At 43.0% G+C, this 24,129-nt stretch overlaps 1 long non-coding RNA gene across 1 annotated transcript in view; it reads right to left on the reverse strand.

Annotated features, from left to right (window-relative positions):
- LOC136776858 (uncharacterized) overlaps nt 1-24,129 on the reverse strand; it is a 73,096-nt gene that overhangs the window by 29,738 nt on the left and 19,229 nt on the right. Inside the window, exon 2 of the long non-coding RNA XR_010823163.1 lies at nt 9,074-9,149. This is a non-coding gene — a long non-coding RNA (uncharacterized lncRNA). The remainder of the gene's footprint in view (nt 1-9,073; nt 9,150-24,129) is intronic.

The raw sequence follows: 24,129 nt of genomic DNA on the forward strand, positions 1-24,129 counted from the left end.
ACTTCGTTCGAGACACGATTTTCGGTCAAACTACACGGTGCTATGAAAATATATATATGTACCATAAAGGATAATAATAATAATAAATTACAGCTCGTTAGAATCAAAAATTGAACAATTCAAGCGGAAGTATTACTCAACGTTTCGTATAATAATTCGTTTTACTCGAGTGCATTAATTAGGATAGAATGGATGCTTGTATATATAGGGCACTGAGAGCGACGATGTTTCTTAATTAACAAAAAGCTTTTGCTGTTGCGTGGTACTGCATGTGGAAAGGAAGGAAGAGGTAATCCGCTAACAGGGCTCCCCCTTTAATTCAGCTGAGTTATTTTTTTGCGGAATTTTTCGCGAGTTTCGCGTACCGATCCAAAGTTGGACTTGTAATATTTCAAGCTTGTTTTTCATGAACCGCGTCGTATATATAGTTCAAGCTGGAAGAGGATAGTGGTGTAGTCCTGAAGGTGGAAGAGTGAGTAGGAAGGGAGGGGGGAGGGGATATAGTTGGACGTTTCCCGTGTTTTCCTTTGAAATGGCTGGCGCGGAACAAAGGGAAACGCGCGGTGGGGATTGTGGTTTTCGGGTGTCTTCCGACAAAGTCAAGTAGCGGAGGAGGACCGTGGGCTAACCGGGATCGACATTTTCATTTTTGCCAGGAGTATATACGAGTGGCCGCGTTTGGTTAAATGCGAACAGGAATTGTCGAAAATCTTTGGAGAAAAAATAGAATACTTAGCGTGTGTCTCTGGCTGAGCGGGAAAAAGGAAATCTAGCGAAATTCCCTTCATATTTCAAACAGCAGCGAGTCAACAAATTCTCTTCCAAGGCAGTCTGTATCAAACGATGCGCAATGGTTCTATCGAGAGACGTTAAATGTCTTTCTAAAAAGAGCTTTATTATAGTGTAGACTTTAGCGAGACCTCCCCCTACCCCCACCCTTCCTCCCCTGCCCATCAAAGACATTTCGTTATACGGTACACGTAATCCCACGTGTTAACCTGCAGGGGCGCTCTTTTCCATTGTTGATCATTGGACAGCGGAGGCTTTGTCACGTGAACCAGGTCCTTTGTAAGCTTGCCACTTTAAGCTTCGCAAAACCTCGGCGCGTTGCGGTTGACTTGAAAACCGCAAGTGAATCAATATCCAGCCCAATCACCCTCGTGCCACGTCCAAAAGTATCGGCTGCGCTTTGCACGCGTTAAAGCCTTCGTTTCTCTATAGAAACAAATTTCACTCCCTGCACGATAATATTATATAGATGCATATATATATATATATATATATATCGATCGACTTGAAGCGATCCAAAGCTCACGTTTTTATCTCATCGTTGATTCTTACGATGCCATCGAACGGCGCGTGGATAGACGAGTCACGCCGAATATCCATCCCGATGGCGCACGATGTTCGAGGGACATCTTCGGCATGTCCAGCGGACGTGTGTGGATATCTTCGGAACGTTCTAAGGATGTTCCGAGGGATATTTGTGGTATCAGGGTATCTGGGCGCAAAAAAAAAACCCAAGTGGAGATCTGGCATCGCGTTTCTGCGTATAGGTGGCTTTTATACACCTATATCTGCATGTGCGTGCTACAAAATCAGTGCGACTGTCGACGCGTCGCAATACTTTACCCGGTGAGAACGGAAAAAGTATCGTGCCGCGTAGATCGTCGCACACGAGTAAATATATGTATATGGGTACAAGTGTGATTATATAGGGAAATGCGGGGCCCTAGGACCTCTACTTTGGGTTTCTTTGCAGCCACATATATATTAGGAATGCGTCGTGTTACTCCACGCACCGTGAATTGGCACCTTCATAAGTGGGCACTTCAGAATACAAAGAATTAATTTTCTATATAATTTTACATGCATCTCAAATTTTTCTGTCGTATTATTCGAATATTTAATAATGCGGCAATCAAAAGATAAAAAAACAATCTAACCGTTTTCAATAATTCACTGCTCTTCCCGAAGGTGCAATCTTTACATTTATCTCAAAATAAAAATATGCCGGACAAATGTATATTTAAAGCGTTGGTTGGACATATTAATAACCGAGTGATTAAAAGATAGAGCGTTGATGCGAATTGGCGCGGTAGGAATGAGAATAGTAGTGGTGTAAGAAGAATTTTGGGGATAGGGCTTCATTTTTATTCAGCGCATATTTCCGTGAGAGCCACGTGTTGTACGTAGGTACGCAAGAACCCGTGGCACGAGCTCCTACCCGGTTCATAGCGTTTCCGTGCTCGTCTTGTTACGATGGACGCTCGCAGATATGGAAATATTCCTCCCCGGTGTAGATTCCTTTTTTTCTTCCTCTTTTTTCAACCTTCCTATCCTACATATATATATATATAGACTGACTGCTCTCTGGCCAGCAGCCTTCCCGTGACCGTTCATCCTTCTTCCTCTGGTTTCCGGCGACCGTAAAACGAGAAAAACGTTGAGAAAAAGAGAGAGGAAAATAAAACTTGCCGTTACCGAACGCCAATGGACTAAACTCGCTTATATCCCCCCCCCCCCCCCCTCTTTCTCTAACTGGAAATATTTCCTTCCGGTCCGACACCGACACCGACTCCGACAACGGTACCGCGTGCATCACGCTTATATACAACTCCTCATCCTGGAGCAAAACTTTTAACCCTGTGTTTATAGAAAAGAGAAAGAGAGCTAGGTTAGATTTTGGATAGAGCAAAACTATTGCGAGTAGTACGATGGGCTTTTTACGCGAAACATTAATTACCTGGTCGAAGAATGAAAACAAACGGTTTGGTTGTAATATGAAGACTCGAGAGCTGCCCACGGTGGCTTTCAACGTTCTCTCCATTTATCACTTTGCCATAAGATCTTTCCCCTGCTCTCTCTCTCTCTCTCTCTCTCGTACTCGCCCTTTCCCTTTCTCCCTTTCACCGTGCCATCTCCAAGTTTCTATACGATTCACATCACTCTTCCCCCTCTTCATCCTACAACTCCATGTTTCATTCATTCTCCATTGCACCTTTCATGTTTCATCACCCATCTTCCGTCATGGATTTCTTATATCTCGAATCTCTCGACGCTATCACGACCCCCCACCCACGCTTCTTCATCCTCCAATCGCTATAATTTTATCTTGGCTAAAATTGGGGCAAAGCAAAAATATCCTTCGAGAGCTGGATCATTTTAAATTGGTAGCGCCATAAAAATTCATGAATCATTATTAACAGTTGGCTCAGCTCAGTGTTCTTCTATCGCAGAGGGATCGTAAGTTTGAAATAATACTTTGTCAAATGCAATTTGCTCATTAGCGTGTTTTTGCGCAAGAATATATAGCTATAGCTATTGTCGCTTCTCCTTATAGCGCGTTTATCTCTAGGAGGTTCGGATAAAATCAAGAGCTGAAATTGTGTACATAATGGGGAATTATGCCAGGCCGAAGAATAGGTAGTTGTGTGAATATAGAAAAAGTTCGCAGAACTCGTCCCTTTGTTCTTTTCCTTTGATGGATTTTATTACTTCCGTTTTTTGTCTAATTTTCCAGTGGCTCGCCAGATATTTTTAGCTCCTATCTTCATTCCCAAGTGGTTTTCCCAAAGAGGAGAGGAGGCCACGCGCTCGCTAGGCGCTCGCCCGCCTCCAACACGATTGCTATGCGTCGAAAGGAGTGTCGTTGCATGAGAACGACCAAAGAGTCTAAAATATAATAATACGACGCCTCCCCGCGCCGTTATATTCGTTTAAAGGTGAGCTCGGAATGACAAAAACAACGACAAAAGAAACGTGCTCCCGATGCGAGCGAGAGAAAAAAAAGGTGATAACGGTCCACCACCACAATCTCTATCCTTAATTGTCAGGAGCGATTATATTGTTTAAAGAAAGAAATAATAAAAAAAGAAACAAGTGAAAATGAAAAAAATAAAATCCGAGCAACAGGGAGAGAGAGGAAGAGAAATAAATCTAGCCGTTGCAAAGGCACGAAATTGGATTACGCGAATTAAAATTCGACGAATCGCTAGCTCGGATCTTTTATCGACCTCTCGCGAGCTGCAATAACGATGCGCAATTCTTCCCCTAGCTACTACGACCTACAATTATATTTACCTTTAATCCGCGTCTAATGTCGATGGAAAAAATCCCCCAAGAGCCAAAGAAGAGACGCTGGACGGACCCTCGTTTCCTCCATCGATTTTATCATGTGACTAAAGGAAGAGTCGACTAGACCCGAGGACGTATAGCACCGAGAAGCAATGCTTGATCCGAAAACGACGAGAAAAAAAGGAGAAAAGAGGAGAAGGAAAAATGGATATTCCTGCATTAAAATTCAGAAGGAGCTTCGTTATAAAATTAAAATGCCATCTTATGTAATCTTTTTTTCGTTCCTTTGGTCCGGGTAATAAAGATAAAGGAAACTAGTATGAGATCCTATTAATTTCGAGGTCACGTACGTCACCGAGTCAGCAAATTCCTAAATAAATGAAAGAAATGGCGTGGTGGCGAACGAGCGTGGGAGAGGAAATACGTTTTACGACTGCATGTGAATTTTGGTAGGGGAAATTTTGCAGATCCTAGTTAAACCGGAAGGGGAGAGTTGCGCAACAGTCGCTGCTCGTTTTTCGTATTACGTATGGAAACACAGGTACACAGGGTGGGTGGGGATGGGTCGGACTTTATTGGTTCCTCGTGTTAAACAAAGGTGCGTTTAATGGCTGGCCACGTTTGCGAAGGTGAAATCATTCGACGCACGTGTCCTTCCGGGGATGTTTCGTATATTTATAGCCTCGGTCGTTACTCTTACGAAGCCCACCCCCCTCCTCTTCTTCCTCCTCCTCCTACTCCTCCTCCTTCTTCTTCTTCTTCTTCCTCCTGACCTCAAACGTGCCTCGAGGGAAGACAAAGAAAACAGAAGCAAAGAGACAACGTTCGAAATACAATCCTGCAAGAGAATCTTTATTAAAAAAAAAAGAAGAAGAAGAAGAAAGGAAGAAATCGTAGAAGACGCGTGTCATTGTACGTTTAACTTTTTTTTTTTGTTGGATTGTCTTTGCATAAGGTTTATACATATAGGGAAGAAGAGAGGCTCGAAGAGGAAACTCGGTGAGGAAGCGATTTTTGCAGAGTGGATATGAAAAAATCGAGTTAGGGCAAAGAATATGTTTCTCCTGAGGGATAATTTCAAGACGGCGATCTCGCGTCTCCGTTCAGATGCGAGTGATTTATTGGGTAGGGAAGGATCGTTTCGCGTTCAAGTCATAATTTTAAGGATGTGTCTTCTCCAGGGGTCGGGTCACGCTGCTGAGAATCTCGCTATATAGAGTCGCTAGGTCTTATATGAAATTTTCTTTCACTGCTGCGCGCACCGGGCTGCTATATCGAAATGCAATTTGTCCCAAGGAGATACGAATTTGCACTATTCATGAGTAAATCATGAAAATTTCATCAAAATTCTACGCAATTTCCTGCAATTTCGAATACCACCAGCCTTTCCTATACTCGTTATTATTTTATTTCAGCTGCTAGCGATGATTCCCTTCCTTAATAGCTGAACACGTATAGCACCCGATCGTAATTACCAATCGGGAAACCTTGTCTCGTCTAAATACTATTCCTAGATTAATTTGTATTTTTTAAGACCATTAATCAAACGCGAAAATTCTCCCGAGGATTTTTTCCCCCACCCTCCCATTCTCGCTTTTCCAAAGAAAATTTCTTCCTAGCAGCATGAATAATACAATTAAGGTAACGTGAAAATAACCGATGAGATAACTGAAAAAAAATATCTAGTTTATTAAATTTCCACGATAAGCGTATATCGTCGTTTGAATGCCTCGAGATCTCTTAGTGGTTGCAAGTGTATATAGCTGTATATACGAGAGTCAATGGTACATACACGGGAATATAGTTTTAATTAATCGATCGGTTGCTCTACCGATCCACCGTGCTTATTACGCGACTGATTAAAAATTCGTTGTAATATCTTTTTTGTTAACTTTATCTCCTTTAAAAACACGCTTTCCTCGCAATATTCCCCCTCTACTGTAGTTCTCCCTGAAAAAAAAGAAACAATTTGAAAAAGTGAGTCTCTACGAGGAAATTCTCAAAGGCTGTTTTTCAATTTATCCCTCGGAGAAAGGCCACTTATTCCATCGTCACATTATAACTTACTGGGAAGAATCGCGATTAGCTTTCAGACAGATGCTCTTGGCTTTTTTTATCATGGTAGGAAGCGAATATTTTGTCTCTCTCACCTTAGACAATCCAACCCTCCCCCCGTCCCTCGCACAGATCGTCATATATATTTCTGAAAGTTTTCCCCTCCGGAGCTCACACGAGGAGAGCCGAGGAGAGTTCCTTGCGCCTTTCCAAGCGTAGCCTCGTAGATTTTCCAGGATTTCGTAATGCGACTATGGCGATGCGTGACGCAATCCTGACGTGGGAGGAGTCGCAGTGTACGTGAGGCTTTGCCTCAAACACATGTGGATATAAATAAGTTTTATGACGTCATTCCTCGCGGAGCAGATTTGCCTTTTCTCTCATTCTCTCTCCGCGCCCGACTTCTACCGTAGTTTCTCTCCCCCTATAACATTCCTTCCTATTTATCGGCCTCTATTTACTTGCTCATTCAACTAGAATTCTCTCCTATTTTACAGGCTTATGCTTTATTACGAGCTATATACACGTACCCTACGACCCGGAGCTTTTTATTTCATCATTTCTTCCGGACTTCCCCTCGATGTCTCTATATCCTCTTTTCAATTTCTCAACTAAAATCTAACTTCGCTCTTATCTATCCAAGGTTATACGGTCCACCTTTTATCCACCATTCTCGTCTTCCCCCCCCCCCCCTCTACAACAGATATATATCTATCAAAAGAACAATCAATTCGTCGCGTGTATATTTTTCTTTATCGCGTTATTCGCAAATCGTTTTCATCGCCCGTGTGTGCAGCAATCCAAGTTCTTCTCGAGCATTTCATTTTCCTCGCACGTTATTCGCTATTGTTTTTCCACGCGCGCTTCAATTCGCGATTCATATATACCTTTCCGTCCCATTAGATTTCCTTCACGCACCTTATTATTCCTTTATTCCAATCTCTGACTCGCTTGAAACTTTTACAACGCATAATAAGGTCCTCTCCGGCGTTTTTCTCTCTCTCTCTCTCTCTCTCTCTCTTTTTCTTTCTCTTTCTCTCCCTCTTTCATCTCACCGGCTCAAGTATTCCTTTTCTCTCATCGCGTATTTTACTTTGCCATTGCGATGAAATAAGGGTTGTAAGGCGTGTGAAGCTCAAGAGAAAGGAAAGAGGAGGGGGGGGGGGGGGAAGGTATGGAAGAAAAAGTTCAGTATCGAGAGAGAATAATCTACTGGAGCACTCAGAGTTCTTCCGCCCTCGACTTTCAAACGCGCATTACGCAGCATGAGTATGAGTTATCCGAGATACACCACGTATATAATATACACACAGAGACTCTCACGAATTTAGCTTCTGGTAACTCGAAAGGTGATGTCGTCATGCAAATTTCTACGATTTTCTTTTCGCTCGCAAAAATCAATCCCATCGTCGTCAAACTTTACCTATTTTCCACGGAGCACAATCATTATGTAACGCGTGTTTAGCACTATATCTTTTATGGCCATAAGGGGTCTGGAGTTCCGACTGCGTCTGATGTAAAACCAAAGAAGAAGAAGAAGAAGAAGAGTTTAAGAAACGTCGACGAGAGGTGCTTGGATGTTTTGGAATCGTTTGTTGGTTGTTTAAAGGGGCGAGGTGGTAAGGGAGGAGGAGGGGGGGGGGGGGGTAAAAGGTTGGTTGAAAGGCTTTAAGTAGCAATGGGTGGTTAGGATAAAGAGTGGATCGGCGAAGGAGCGGGTGGTGGAGGAAAATAATGCGGGCACAGGCCGGGGACAAAGGATCGTCAGGGAAGCCCCGGTAGACAAAGGAATCATTGAGAACGTCGAGTCGACGATTTCCAAAGTTCCCGTGAGCGCGCGCGCTTCTACACTGAATGACCGAATTGTCTCCTGTCCTTATCATCTCGGAGCCGCGGCTTTCTCCGGTCTCTTCTGGCCCGTGTCTTTCAGACGCTACTCGCTCTTCTCTCGCACGATGCTTAAACGTGTATCGTTCTCGCGCGCCTTCCTCGCCGCCTCCAACAATACTAACTGACGGACGATATATCAACTTCTCGGTACGCTCTCTTTTGCTCCGGTCTAACGCGAGGATATAAGAAGAAGAAGACGGTACAAAAGCTCTTGCACTATTATGCCTCGTCTCTCTCGCCAGACACGCCACGTTTCTAATAATTATTCCTGCGGGTCTAATTTTCTCTCTCTCTCTCTCTCTCTCTCGGACTCGTACTTGTATACGTCCTTGAAGGGTCCTCATTTGCTGACGATAATTCGTCAAGAAACGAAAACCGCGCGTGTAGCACACCCTCCATTAGTGTTATGTATTTGCAGGGTTTTCCAGAGCTACTTATTAATTAACAATTCTCATCGGGAGCCATCCGAAAGTTTTTAATCGTTGTCCGGAGAGCATCCTCTTTCCCCGATTATAATTAAATTAATACATTAACGGCTTTGCAGGATAATTCAATTTTTAACGCGTCTCGTAAGTGTTATGGCGCATCGTAACCGGTAATGTAACGGGTCCTTGTAATGGCACGGTAAAATCTTAATGCAATTTGCTGATACTGCGCATAAGATAACGGAACGTTTAGTGTGACTTGTTAATGCGATTGGCCAATTTAATCCAGATGGAATTGAAACGAAGCTTTCGATACGCGTATGTTCCTCGCGTTATATTATTCTCGGAAAATTTTTATATAGGGCATTCCTGCGTTTCCCGAGAGCGCATCAGGATCATCGACGAACGAACCTTACGAACCCCCTCCGTGTCCCTCGTGCAAAACAAGGAGTGAAATTTGAATGAGAAAAAATATAATATAACAAGGATAGCTGTGTTATAAGATAAATACAACGTGAAATTGGATTCCTTGTTATTGCACTAAGGTATAGGGTCTCCAAGAGTCAAGGTTCTAAAACTTTTCATGTTTGAAAAATATAAAACTTTGTGGTACGTGTCTCACTCACATTTAGAAGCAGCGTTTCCTCCTCTTGTTTCTCAAAGCCCATGGTTCACGTTTGTCGCTCCAGTGCCAGTGGGATCCTGAACGATGACGAATATGAAAAATAAAAAGGAATTATTAGTCACGTATCGTTGCTGACGAGGCAATGTTGGTGTATTGGGGTCATAAATTCGATGAAAATTGGCGTTTTAAATCGTCTGGTCCCTCCTATAAATATATATAGAGGGAGACCTGTGTATACTGCGAGTTCACGTGATCCTTATTTGAAGCAATTGGGGTGAGAGGCAGGGGGAGCAGCTGTCGCCCGATTTAGGTAGTTGAAAATACACGAGTTCGATGAAAGAATTAGAATGGCAGGGGTGGTGGAAATGGGTCAAGAAACCGAAAGTGTTGCTCGATGAGGGGGTCCCTTATATAGGTTCTTTGCAAATAAAAGCCAAGGAAAATTCTTTGCGCTTGTTTTGTCGCGTCGGTCAAACTCAAATATTAAGCACAGAATCGCGAGATGCTTTCTCGCGAAAAATAAGTAAACGATAACGATTTGGGAGGAGATGCCTAGTAGCTGTAGGCAGCCTTGGGACGAGGTTTTAATCAAACTTTCCAACTGTAGGAGCAGCGCGAGCGCGAGAGACCCAAACCAACGCAAGGATCACGACACCAAGCAATATAGCACACTCTTCTCTCTTCCTTTGCCAGACGAGTTTTCCATTCCTCCGATTCCAAGTTGCAGCAGCGTCGAGCAGCCCGAAATCTCTGATCCCGAAAGAAGGAAGGAAGGAAGGAAGAAAGATCGAAGTCGCGCGCGCGATATTTTCACTCTTTCCTCCCCCGAATAACTTCGAGCGGGGCCCGACTCTATGCCCCGCATCGAGGAGGCAAACGCCAAATTCCGTAGGATTAACGCGCGACAGTACTCAATTGCTTGATTTAATTCGTCTCGTAACTAAATAATTGCGAGAATTCTCCCCGAGTTTGCACGGATAAAATCGTATTTTCAGGCAAATTGTTTTACCAGCAACGATGGAGAGGCAAAGAAAAAGGATTGTAGGAATAAAAAAGCGATTAAAAGAAGATTTAATCTGCCTCTTCCCGTAGACAGTGCAAATTTTCAGCAGTTGCAGTTTTAATTCGACCTGCGAGCGAAATTTTCTTTAACCGCTTCGCGATGCGTCGTTTACAAAGAGTGCATAATGTAATCGTTGTAGTGCGAGTCGTGTAATTCGAGAGCAATTGGAAATCTCCTACGTGGCGTATTATGATAAGGGTTGATTCAAACGTACGTGGTCCTCGTGGCTCTCTCTCTCTCTCTCTCTATATATATATATATATATAGATATAGTATAGTTTGGCTTATGAAGTTAGCACACTCGCGCCTCTCGGTCAGGGGAATAATTAAACATTGTGATAAACGCAGGAGGAGGAGAAGGGGAACGATTTGGCGATCACCGATGCGAATCAGCGGCTCATTTGCACAGAAAGGGTCATTTGCCAGCTTGTTGCTCTTCGATGCAGAGAGACAAGCCTCTATATATATACATATATAAAAGTACATCAGCTGATATACAAATTGAAATGCGATGGACCTGCCAATCGGTCATCTTTTTACCTGCATTTTATTTATTTTTTTTAATGTTGCGTCACGAAACGCAGCAAAACCTGTATATATATTAATTATTAGCAGGCGCCACTTTTTCATTTGTCCGCTCTTTTAATCAGTGCGATGTATATATATATATATATATATATATATATGTAGGTATAGGAATGAAAGCTGGGGGTGGGTCGGGCGTTTTCGTATTTCGGCTACCCCCACTGTGGGAAATTACAGGACTCGCGTGACACGAAATGGCCGGTGTTCGGATGACAAAATGAGGCTGGCTCTCGCGGAACGTTGTCCACTGGCCGATTGGACCACTCTTAACTCGGTTTGCACGGGTCGTTTCTTCCACGTCGATAGGACGGATCAGCGTAGCCGGAACATTGGACAATTTCTTGCCATCCCTTTTGTCCAATTATCGTCCTATTTGTTTATTTAATTATAGAAAGTACTCGCGCGAGCGAGATATTGCGCGCGAACGGCGGATAGAGAGGGAAGATTTTTTCATTTGCGCGGACGAGAAGATTCGCGATCACAGATTGGAAACGGTTTTTACTAACGATTTGTCATTAAAATCCAATTGCATTCGGTGTGACGCTGTTGCGGACAGCTGCCATATTTTTTAGTCGAGATATCGCGAGGTTTCATCGCGCCAATGCGTTTTCGAGACGATTGAACGCTGCAGCCGGCTTTCCTTCCAATTTATGAACGCCGTGCTGCTCAGCTATCATTGTTTTCAATCTTCGCCTATAGATATTTTTCATTTTAACAGCCCTGGATTCCTTTGTCTACCGTTATACACACATACACACAGGAGCACACGCGACATAAGTAAAAATATCTTTATCCGAGTTTTCTCGGTTTTATAGGGTAGTGGTATCTGGTTTAATTATATATCGGGATATCTGGTAAAATTAATGGGATCCGAGGTACTGATTAATGACGATAATAAGCATATTCGGAGGCACAGCTGTTGACGAGCAGCAGCAGGAGAGAGGAAAATTTACGCAGGCAGGGAAAGAAAGGAAGAACATTTCGATAATTATTCACGGATGAACAAAACTAGTAGTGGCGACATATGCGCATGACACATGTGTATACTTTGTACGGCTCTCCGTATACGAATCGCAGACTGGAAACAGTGTACTCCTGTGAAGGCTTGTCACGAGCTTGTAATTTGATTTCGAATTCGCTGTTAGCGAGAGAGAGAGAGAGCGAGAGGGAATATATAGTGAAACACGAGACGTTTCCTTCATCTGCTAGAGTTTTCTTGATTAATGTACCATTCCACTTTTCCATTTCCGTAAGACAAGATGTAAAAAGGATAGGTACAATAGAATATTACAATACGTAGCAAGATAAATACTACAATATATATATATATATATACTTTGCACTATATACATATATACATTTTATCGCACTTGTACGATTTCATCCATTCCAACGAAGATTCCGAGGAGAGTGCAGTTGAAGGTAATTTTTGCCGGAATACAAAAATTGTTCTTTCTTTTTCTATCGTTGGATGATTATTGTGAATGAAAGTTGAGTTGCACATTGAGATGATGAAAATTGAGACTATCTTGTGTGCATTGTTATCCGAGAGAGAGAGAGAGAGAGAGGGGGGATTGGCTGGTGAGGTGAATGGGGGCCGGATCTGGGCTCGGGTGGCCTCGCAATGATTTCGGTGTGCAGAGGCAGGCAGGCAGCAGGGCACGTGCCCGAGGAATGGCGGGCGGGCCTGTCGACGGGCCCCCGCTTGGCCCCCAGGGCATCACCTGCTGGAGACAGGTGCGGGCGGATGTATGTACTAGTGACACGCTTCGCTGAAAACTCGCAGCAACCGAAATGTCCACCAACTCTGTCGCCTGCCCTATTATTTATACGTTATATATATATATATATATACGTCGCTTCGTCCCATGGAAGAGCCTGGAAATTTCTGAAAATCCCTCGAAAAAGCTGATCGACAGATGCCGGGACGGATTCGCATCTGCGCGCGCGGGCCAATTCCAACAACGGAAGAGACAAATTACGACACGCCGCTGCCCCTCCAACCCCTTTAATAATAAAACAGCGATAACTCGGAAAACTTTTTATTACCTGCGCTATATATACCTAGGGAAAACTTTAATAGAGATCCGATTGTACCGTTATAATAATAATTCTAACACGCGTCTTTCAAACATTGAAATTAAACAAATAAAGAGCGTTTTATACCGAACAAACTTACATTTCCTTTGAAATGGCGCAATCGAGTGTTGAAAGGAACGTCTGTATGGGTGGCTTTTGACTGGAGAAGCCATAATAAACCGAGCTGATATAGTAAACATTGTATATTTTACATTTACGAGAACAAGAGTGAGCATTGTGTCGGTCAACAGTTTCGATGTTCCGATGATGTTTTCCTTCTTGCGTCGCGGGTGAGGGAGAGGGGGGAGGGAGGTGGAGGTAGAGGTGGAGGGGGGTGGATTATGCATAGATCGAGATTTGCGACGTCACACGGTGCTCTCGCTTTGTCAAAGCGTAACCTGACAAAGGAGAATCGAGAGGGGGATGTCAACGCTTGACGTTCGATCGATCAATCGATCGATCGATTGTCCAGTGGGCGATCGATTCTGATTTACCATCTCATAAATAATGACTCGACTAGGCTCTCTGGCCCTGCCGCCCCCGCCGGGCTTAACTCGCGCATGCCGAGCGAGCGATCAGGTCCATCGTCCTTGCTTACTCGACGATCCGTCAAACTGTCGATTTCTCGCCAGAGGCAACCCAGAAGCTCCCTAGCATTCCTCTATGCCACGCTCTCCCCCCTCCCCCTCGTACACACTTCTCTCGCGGCACAACTTGCCAATAAACTTACGGATCCACGCTCATCTCAGCGCGATGCATCTCTTTGTACAATTATACATATAATCGGTGTGAAAGAATCGCTCTTATACTCGCAGACTTATCCTGCATTCAAATTGACGAAGAAAAATATGAAGAAAAAGAAAAAAGGAAAATTATAAGGTAAAAGTTGGGAAATTCTGATGGATACGAGAAGCTGAGATAAATAAATTTAGCGCGATAAATACATATCGAAAGCGAGCCTCGAGGAATAAGGAGAAGGCTGGAAAAAAATTGTGCAATATATTATTGATGCAACTCGACTATCTCTATTTCTCTCTAGAATTTTTATGTTCTTCCGTGCGAATAAAAGTTGCGCAGGAATTTCGTAAATCGATAATTCTTAAAGGAGAAGTTTGCAAGGTAATTTCCAGGGCGAATTTGATGAATAAATTTGACTAATCGTGGGTTTTCAGGGAAAAATGAAGCTGTGGCAATTTTGGATTTTTCTCGGTGTAATGTTTATTATTGGAGTAAGAAGCGCGGGGTGGAGGGGGAGTGGGGGTGGAGGCGAGGATTCTCCACGGCCAATTTAGCTCGGGCCATTTTCGTAATGAGTTTTCGGAAGTGTCACTCTCCGACGTTGCCATGGTATCGTGCTCATTCGTTACGCGTTGTAGTCTAATTTTTCAAATCACAAGCGTGACACTCGGCGCGGCAGGTCTAATGCATCGGCGTCGTCCTTTCTAAAAAGTATAATAAAGCCTGGAGGAGAGAGAGAGGGGAGGGGGGGGGGGGAGTCAGCAATGGCAGCAACGCAACGCAACAGCAACGACGACAGTGACAGCAGGCGGCACACCAACAACAGAGTCAAGGGGACAAAAATCAGCTCACGGAGATATAAAGTCCCTGTGAGCCTGAGGAGGAGGAGGAGGAGGAGGAGGAGTGGGCACCTAACGTTAACATGTGGGTGTCGGCCACAAGGGCAAACGCGCTCACAGAGTTTCCTTCGTGTAATTCCACTCGCTCCCACCACGAACAAAAAAATCCCATCGAGAAATATCGCTTACCCAACAACGACAGAAATCCCCACTACTGCAGATTTCATACTCCTCCACTTTAATATATATATATATATATATATATATAAACTGCTGTGGTTCTCTCCTAATAAGCCAATTTTAATTGCCAAAATTCTCTCTGCTACTCTATAAAAACCCTATTACAAATCTATCCTGTTTAATGAAATTTTTAATCGATTTCTTATTATTAAAACAAGAGCAATAACGAAATAGAATGAAAAAGGTATAATACGTGGGGTTTTTGAAACGAGCTATCGCGCCTCTAGGTAATAAAAAAACAGTTTCGATGCATGATTTATCGAGAAATACTAGACTGCGGGGGATAGTTTACGTGTTATACAGCTTTATAACATATTTAATGGACGGTACAGCTCGATATTCTCAGGGGAATTTGTTTGGCGGCAGAGATAATAGTCTCTAGGCATTTATTATCGAATGTTTTAATTAAGAGTGAAAATTAAAGGGTATCTCGCTGGTAGTATGCATAATAAAGAGGCTACCGAATTGCGATTTCCAGCTACTTAACTTGGCGCCCACAGACATAAATCCACTCATTATTAATGGATAGCCTCGGCCCGTTTTCCTCCCCCTCCTCCTCCACCTCCCTGCACTATTTCCTCGGCTCTCGAGTATTGCTGAAAACAAAATACCGACTGGTTGCACGCTACACGAGAACACAACGAGTATCGTAAAAGCAGCGCGAAACCAGTTTTTAGCAGGGACTAACGGCACGTCGGGCGCACAAGCACCCAAATTCCAGCGTGAACTTTCAACTATCCTCTCAAGCATCGGGCTTAGAGCTTATGCACGCTACCATCGTGCACCTCCCCCCCCCCTTCCACCCCTCTTTCTTTAATAAAAGAGAAGCGACGCGACGCGTCGAGATAATACGAGAGCCGCGGCATACACGGTATATATAGAGCACCATTCGTTTCCGCCTCGGCCAGAAATAATTGATGCAGCTTGCCTGAATTTCGTTGGATTTAACGATTAACGGCTCCTTCCTGATTTAGAAGTATCACGCGAGCCGAGCAAAACTCCTATAGTTTGCTGCATTATTAATTGTTAGCTGGGAAAACTTTGCCACGTGGCAGGAATTGCTACATTTCAATAATAATCAAAAGAAATGGCGAGAAAAAAGCAAACTCTACTACCAGATGCACAAACTTCCTATACAGCTGCACTATACAAGAACAAAAAAGAAATACGGATTGCAGCAGAGAGTTCGCGCGCAACTATTATGTAGACCATGAGAAAATCAAGACGTGGAAAAAACATTGAAGAATATTCGTGCAACGATAATTAAGAAAATTGCTGGCTGGAAAATTTCATCGTCTATATAGTATTACGTTTAGTTGTAGAAACGAATATAATGTCGCGTGAAAAGTATCAATATGCATCGAAAAGTTTTTATCTCGAGAATATATACATGTATATAATAGAGATGTATAAGCCTCTGTGCAAGTTTAAAAAAGTTGCCTCGAGTTCCACGTTCTTCCGGTTCAAGTACAAAATGTACATTTTGTCAGGGGAATGTCCATTATTTTTTTTCCCCTCGAAAAATTATTCAACGAGAGGATTTCACGAACAAAGAACCGTGCTTCTCTCGCTCGGTTCTTCCACGCGTGATTCGCTCGTTTCTAAGACGCGACGCGTATCGGCTTTAATAGCGCCGCGCGCGCGCGCGCGCGTCTGTCTCTCTTATCAATTTAATCCTGAGACATTGGAGAGCGATTGAGTCTCGGCATGCCTTTGTCGGAAGTTTCTCTACGTAATCAGTGACCATTTCAGTCTGGCGACTTCGCTTTACGATCAAGCCCACCAACGGGACCCACCCCCCCCCTCCCCCTTCCCCCGCCTCTTTCCTCCCTCCCACCAAAGCAAAGACGCTACAACATTGTTGGAAACTACGTCAATTACGCGCACAGGGAGTATTTAAATCGTGCAGCCGAGTCAATATTTACACGACCATTATGCGTAATGATAGAAATTAAAGGGACGTTAAAGGTGTGCGCTCGTGCCTCGGGAGGAAAATTTATATCGCCGTGTCGTGCTAGCAAACACGTGCTGCTGCTGCTGCATTCTGCGAGTCGATCCGCTTTGGATTTGTTTTCGCAGCGCGCTGCCGCTGCCTCTGCCACCAACGCGGTACGAGCGAAAACAGCTGATGCTCCCCCCCTCGCCAGCTCGCCTTATTACGACGAATAATCTCGCACTTAACTACGCATCGATTAGTTCGACACCATAAATGGGACAAAGTGTGGAGAAAAAAAGAGAACAATAACTACATTGTACGGTGTGTCTCCTCCTTTTAAGGCACCATCATAAACGCATTGTTCGGGACGAGTGTAAACGGGGCAAGGTGTTGAGAAAAAACAAGAGCTACGTTGTTCCGAGGTATTTTTTCAGGAAATAACCGAGCAATGATTATACTTTTAGCGATGCATCGTTTAGTCCGTGGGTAGATGAGCAGGAGAACCGGGGTGCAGCGATGTATGCGGGAAAAACAAGCACGTATTAATATATATATATATATATATATATATATAGGACGTGCTGCGTGTGTTTGTTGAAAAGACACGGGTTACTGATATATAAGAACAGGCGCGTGTATTTCCGTAACTATTAGAGTTGCGAACATTTTTCAGGAAATCTTTCCGAAGGCAAATATTGTAGTAAGAGATTGTCGAGAAGGTCCTGCGTATTATCTCTTATTATATATATAGTTAGGGAGATAAACGCACATTTTTTTCTCGTGTATCTATATATGCAAAGGGTTTTTTATCTGTGGTACAGACACTGTATATATTCCACTCTGTCTCTATAATGCATTATGTGGAAGATTTAGAGATTCCTTTTAAATGGACCAATCGGAGACATTGTGGCAAGAGTATCGATTGAACAGTTTTTGACCGACCGAATAAGATTCGACTCGTTATTTTGTTAAGAGAGGACGGAGACCAGCTGGAAAGGGCAGAGGCGAGTCAGAGTTTTAATTGGCGTTCGTAAATCGAGAGAGTGGAATTCAATTGGATTCGTTTTTACGATTCTTCGGGCTTTATCGGAAAGATGCCATCGGCATAATTCAACGGATGTTATGAATTCCAAGTTTGCTGTCGGTATTAATAAAAGATGCAAAGAATTATGGCGCCTCGATGGCGAAACTATGGATCTTTACCGGAAGTTAGTACGTGACGAGTGTGCTGCGATCGTAGTGCAACTAATGTAGGTATGTACCACTGCGAGAGAGAGAGAGAGACGTGGTGAAACGTACACGTGGGACAGTCCGGTACACATTATTTCTGAGGCAAAATTATATATGCGTTGGACTTTATCCAAAAACTGGATAATTATGAATAAATCTAAAAAAACCTCAGTATCTGTTCAAATAGTTCAAATATTTCTAACACAGTATATATATATATATATTAAAATAAGTCTCGTGAAAAAAAAGAATTTGTAAACTTTGAACAGTGATGGATTTTCCATTTGAAAGTCGTGGAACGCTAATCAGACGTTTAGAAGGGAGCTAGATGCCTTTAAAGCGTTATTAGCGACGACCAACGACGAAGAATGGATATATATGTATATGTTGTGTGTGTGTGCTTACGCGTGAATCACGCGCTGACCGAGAACAATACTCCGCGACGGAAAGGGCGTGCCCCTACAAAGGGCGTTTATTGGATACTCCTTTCCAGTCTGCGTGTCCTGCCGAGCGGTTCAGCTCATCGTAGAAGCGTCCGTCGTAATCGCGTTATAATAAGCTTTTTCGTCCAGTCATCTCTCGCAGTTCATTCTCTCCTTTACCTTGATGAAAACACCACGCCAAACCACACCTCTTCCCCTGGTCAACTCGCTTAATTATTTCTCATCTTATTATTCCTCACTTTGTGCAATATAAAGATACGTGTACACAGCGTTAAATCATCCCCACCCCCACATTTCGTTCCCACAATTTCATAAATTTTCTCTGAAACGATCACGAGCAATTTTCTAATATTATATATATATATATATATATATGTACAGCATAATAGTTCGTTCCTACGCAATATAATGATTTACAAGTGCTATTATAGTCCAGTGCCAGCATCGAATATGGTATAAATGTTGGTTGGAGGACGTTCGAGTCAATTCCAATGGATAATCCCTTGAATATATATACATATATAGCCATTCAACACTTTTTACATCACAATAACTTAATCTGTGATCAGTCGTTCAATCGTATCGACGATTGTTTCGATTCGGATTCATATATTCACTCGCGCATAATGCATGAGTTAATGTTTAATTGTCACAATGGATCTCGTTAGTCTCGGATTTCTTCGGTTGCATTGGATCGTGGGAGTAGCATGTATATTAGATGCTTTCGATCGATCGCTATTCTTTTTTCCGTGAGAAAATCAGTCATGCGCGTGGAATAACAGCGAGGCTGTATCGCAATTTGTCGCGTTCAATTTTAATAAGAGGAATTAGATTGGGTCTAAGCAGCCTTGGGCGAAAATCATTGCAGTAATCGCTTCCAAGCGATTAATCTGTTTTGACATTAAATACACTATCCTATATACTTTATACAAGCTCGTGGTGCACGTAGGTGTGATACTCTCCTTCTCGCGATCCCCACCTTCGTTTTCGTTCCATTAGATTTACAAGCGGGACTTTTAAATCGAGCCGTGTGCCCTCCACATATTTTTCCTCTCGCCATCTCATTTTCTTACCTCGCAAACTCTTAGCTCCTTATCGTTATTTTATTTGCGCTTTTCTCGCTCAAGGCGAACGAATTATAACGCTGAATTACCCGACGCGCCTTATTTTTACGTACACTAGGCAAAGTTTCGCGTTACGTTGCGCAATCCATCGCGTGATTCACGCGTTTAAATATATTCAGGCGCAAAAATGCGACCGACCGTTTGTTAATAGCCTGCAACGTGCCATTGACAATGACGCATTAACAGAGGGAGCGTTGTTGGCCCCGAGAGTCATGATCCAATCAGCCGATCATTTTCAAGTGCAATACGCGAAACCATAAAAAGACTATGCAACGTTCACCTACTCCCCCCACCCCCCCCCCCTTACTTTCTCTATACCGAGTCTCTGCATCCTCAATGGCTGAATTATCGAGTACCCTATCGAATTACAGGCTGGAATTATCCACGTAAATTCCCCTCGTCCAGTGTACTATACTCGGCTCCTTAAAATATCAAATGGCCGTAATATTATCATTTTTCTCGTGGCCTGATTATTCTACCAACGATATATAGCTTGTCTTCGTTAATTCGTTGCCTTATAATGTTAAAAAAGAAAAACGCTCTCTCCTACAAGTGAATCCGTGCGAGATGTAAATAAAAAAACCAACGAGGAATGTCAGGAATTTGTTCTAAGCATTGTTGTCGCTTTATCTTACGGAGTAGGACGTATTATTGTTGCAGCGAGGTACGCACTGTTTCTTTTGTTGCTTCTCTTCCTCCTCGGTGTACGTTGTGAATTCCAATAGAGAGGCTCGTCAAGGACGGCTCAGAGTAGGATATGGAAACAGCGCGCGAGTCGAGTTGCGTAGATGAGACGCGGCAGCCGGACGTAGCCTCCGTTTTCCCTCCATCCTTCAACTTTTTACTCGCTCGGAAAATTTGCTCCAATTTATACCAGTGTGTAGACATTAAAGCGATTACGCGCACTTTATTAAAGTCGCCGAGGCTTGCTCTCTCTCTCTCTCTCTCTCTCTCCCCCTTTGTCTTCTCGCAAAGCAGCTTTAAACCTAATTCTTCCTTACTTGGTTATTTCCGGAAAAAAAAGCTTTCCCCTTTCTACCTCGCTAAATTACACATGTCCGCTCTACCCGCTACCAAATATCCCATTTTCTTTCGCTCCATTTTCGGTCGCACGGAACCCTGCTAATCAACTCCAACGAGTGAGTCATCAATTTTCTTCGCTTATCAACGAAAATTTTAATTTCTCCTTCAACACGAATCATATATATACGTTTTCTTTCGAGTTTTATTCGCTGAGTTTAAAATAGGAGGGAGGAGACACTGGTGCATCGCCTTTGAAATTAGTAACGATCACAACGAGGAATTTTACTTGGGTATATAACGCGGAGGATCGTTTATACAATCGAATCATAGGGATATTGGATGATGGAGGGATGAATGGTACGGTTGAGAGTAGTGGGTGTATGATGACGAATTTGATAAGAGCAGTGTGTGTCAGAGAGAGAGAGAGAGAGAGAGAGAGAGAGAGAGAGAGAGAGAGAGAGAGGAAGAGGAGAGACGTTTAATGGTATAATCGAATGAAAAAGGAGAAAAGCAAATAAAATAATCACGGGTGGTCTGGGAGAGTAGAGGAAGAACAAACGAGGTTCGTGAGAGGAGGTTGGGGGTTGAAGGGTAAAGAGTTGAGTGAGAGCAGAGCAGCTTGGTGGATGAGAGAAATAAAGATGAAACGAGAGAGGGGAGGGGGGTAGGGGGTTGCCACAAGGATTGTCACGCCATGCGCGACGTAAAGTTGAAGTAGATAGGTGACAGGTGGGCGCTAACGATATGTACATACAAACAAACGAGCCGCCACCGGAAGAAGAGGTGAGGACTGCTGGATACCAGATTGAAATCCTTCGTGTGTCTCTCTAGAGAATTTTCCTTCTTTTTTCATTTTTTTATTCACCGTTATCTCCCACTCTGACGCGCGCGCGCACACACAAGACCCTTTCAAGCCACCACCACACTGGCTATATATGTGTGTGTGTGTGTGTGTGTGTGTATATGCGCCGCCAAGAACTCTCGCGAAAAATAACTGGACTGTTCCACCTTTAAAGGGCTTCTCATTCTCCTTTCACCTTTTCCTTACGCCCGAGAACGCAACCAGAATGTGTCTCGGAACAAATATTTGAGACTCTAACACCGTGTCATTAAAAATTCTTCCTGTACGTCATACCGCTTATGCCGTAACAACTCGAGCACGAAACTTTTGATCGAATTTTTCTCAAGGATCTCTCAACTTTATTTCAAAATTATAGTCTCTTTGCAGAATCCAGGCAACTAATAATCTTTCTGGCGAATAACAATGTCAGGTGCTATATATACACATATATACATTGACTTTAATGGGTTTCTCGTGATAAGTAAAATGAAGCGAGATATAGCGGGACCCCATATATATATATATATATATATATATATACATTTTATAAAGAGCACCTATTTTCAGGATACACATAAGGCGACGCGGATCTCTAACGAGCATGGAGCATAGTTGAATTGGAGAATCAGCTGTTGGCCATTGGCGGATTACGCAAGTACCAAGTGGATTTAGTAATGATCTTTCCGAGTTGCGTAGTAGATCCGTCTGCTGTAAGAAATGGTTTCGAGCGAGTGAGACGATGAAGGAGGGGGGGGGGGGGGGTGAGAGAGAGGATAGGATCCTCTTGACGATTCAAAGAGGGAACAGCGGTGACTAACGATCCTCGTGACTAACGCTCTGTCTGTCTATCGACGGCTCTAATTCTCCGCTTCTCGCGCGGAGTGATTCACGGGCTACGCCAGTTTAACGAGCTGCTCGCCGTTAGCTCGCACAGAGCGGCCATTATATCCAACGAAGGAGTAGAGTGGAGAGAGAGAGAGAGAGAGAGAGAGAATAAGACGAGGACGACAAGGACAAAAAACCGGGCCAAGAGAATGAGAGATTCAGGGGAGAGACCAACTCTCTCCTAGTTTGTCCATTCTAATAATTATTCCTTGTACTTTAAAGTGCTCAGTGTCAAGGCCAATTACGAGCAACCTTATCACCCGAATCCTTAGTCTCGCGCCCTTTAATATTTTCTTACACGCGTTTCATGACACTCGATAGACGACACACTACTTATATTATAACAGCGTGTAAAATAGAAATTTAAATGTTTACACACTGTGATATATCGTGGTGGAAAAACGAGTGATTCTAATTGGCGAGGAATTTTCTCTTTAATAAGAGACATCTTATTTTCTCGTATAAATCGATTTCTACAGGAGAGCTCTCGTTGATTATTCCCACGCAGCTATTGATACGTTACGAAAGAATTAAAGAGACCCACTGCTAGATAGATGTATAACCAGTTTGAAAGTAGTCAGGATGGAATGTTAAAACTGGTAAGGTGATTTTCGCGATGTAATTTACATGGAAAAGAGAAGATGGCTCGTGTGGGTGTTGTATAGGGTATGTATATATATATACGTAGGTATCGCGCGTACAGCTCGCGGTAATTTCGCGTCGTGCCTAGGCCAAGTAATGAAAGCCGACAAGCGGAAGAGTCCGCTTCGGGCGCAAAATGAAGAAAATCCAAACTAAACTCTCCCTCCCTCCCTCCCTCCCCCCCCCCCTCTCTTATTATTATATACGTACTTTACTTACTTCAATTACTTCATTATTTATGATGGAATAATTCTTAGGTTACAAACGGTTTTTCTAGAAAACTATACCCGAGACACTTTCCTTAAAGCCCCTTTTCCGCAGAATATACATTTCGTATTTATAAGAGGAGAATCTCATCCAAAGTCTTATTGCACTTTTCTCTTGGCTCAATTACTGTATTTGATTAAATAATTCCTAGCACACGAAGAATCCCTACAATTTTTCTTCGAGCCCCCAGTGAAATAAATTTTGTACAACACGTTAGAATCCGACATTTTTGTATCTTGAAATTTTATCACATTCCATCTTCTATATATACGCTATAACTTTAATCCATCCTCTACAGACAGAGTGTTTTAAAACTTTAACGAGTCTCTGCTTCCGATGCCACTGACTAAACTTTTTCTTCCAGTTTCTCATTTCAAATACAATTATACCGTACTGCTTTAAAAGCTTATTCGTCACTTCTTATTCCCACTCCACGAGTACTCTCTGCTCTTCTACACTAATTTTTCTCTAAAACCCTACTATATATATTGTACCTAGGAAAATACGATCGGAGAAAAGTTAAAATTAATATAAAGTAGAGTATATATATATATATATATATATATATATATATATATATATATATAATTATATAATAGAGGAGAAGAGAGATTTTAATAGGACAATGATACAAGTCGTTTTACGTGCGCGAGGGTGGCTCGGATGAATTATTATAGCGATACAGGGGCTCATCCGAATAACGCGTCCTTATAGAGCGAGAGGATTAAAAGGAAATAATTGTCGAATCGAAAGGAATAAAGTAGGATGAGGAGATTTGGAGAGTTCGGGATGGTCCTGTGTGACGTCAATGATGGTTCCAGGAGTCATCTCGAGGCTTGTACGATAAACGTTATCTCTCGAGCCTTCCGGTTAGGGCTGTGTCCTAAGTGAGTCACTAGCAAAGGCTTGTCGAACCTATGTGCTTTTAGCTCCTGGTGGTTGCCCCTGGTTACGACTCTCTGACACAGCGAGCACTCGGACTGGCTTCCAGTCAGTGATAAGCGATCGGCCAATGCGAGCTTTATTCCCCCAGGAATGGCACTTTTTCCAGCACACAACGTCTCTCAAGACTCTCCTGATCGTAAAAATTTTACCGATGGAATACGACCGGCTCGCTGTTTA

This window comes from Prorops nasuta, unplaced genomic scaffold (assembly GCF_024137725.1).
Source record: "Prorops nasuta isolate Cenicafe-Biocafe unplaced genomic scaffold, Cenicafe_Pnas_1.2 PNAS00010, whole genome shotgun sequence".
Classification (NCBI taxonomy): domain Eukaryota; kingdom Metazoa; phylum Arthropoda; class Insecta; order Hymenoptera; family Bethylidae; genus Prorops; species Prorops nasuta.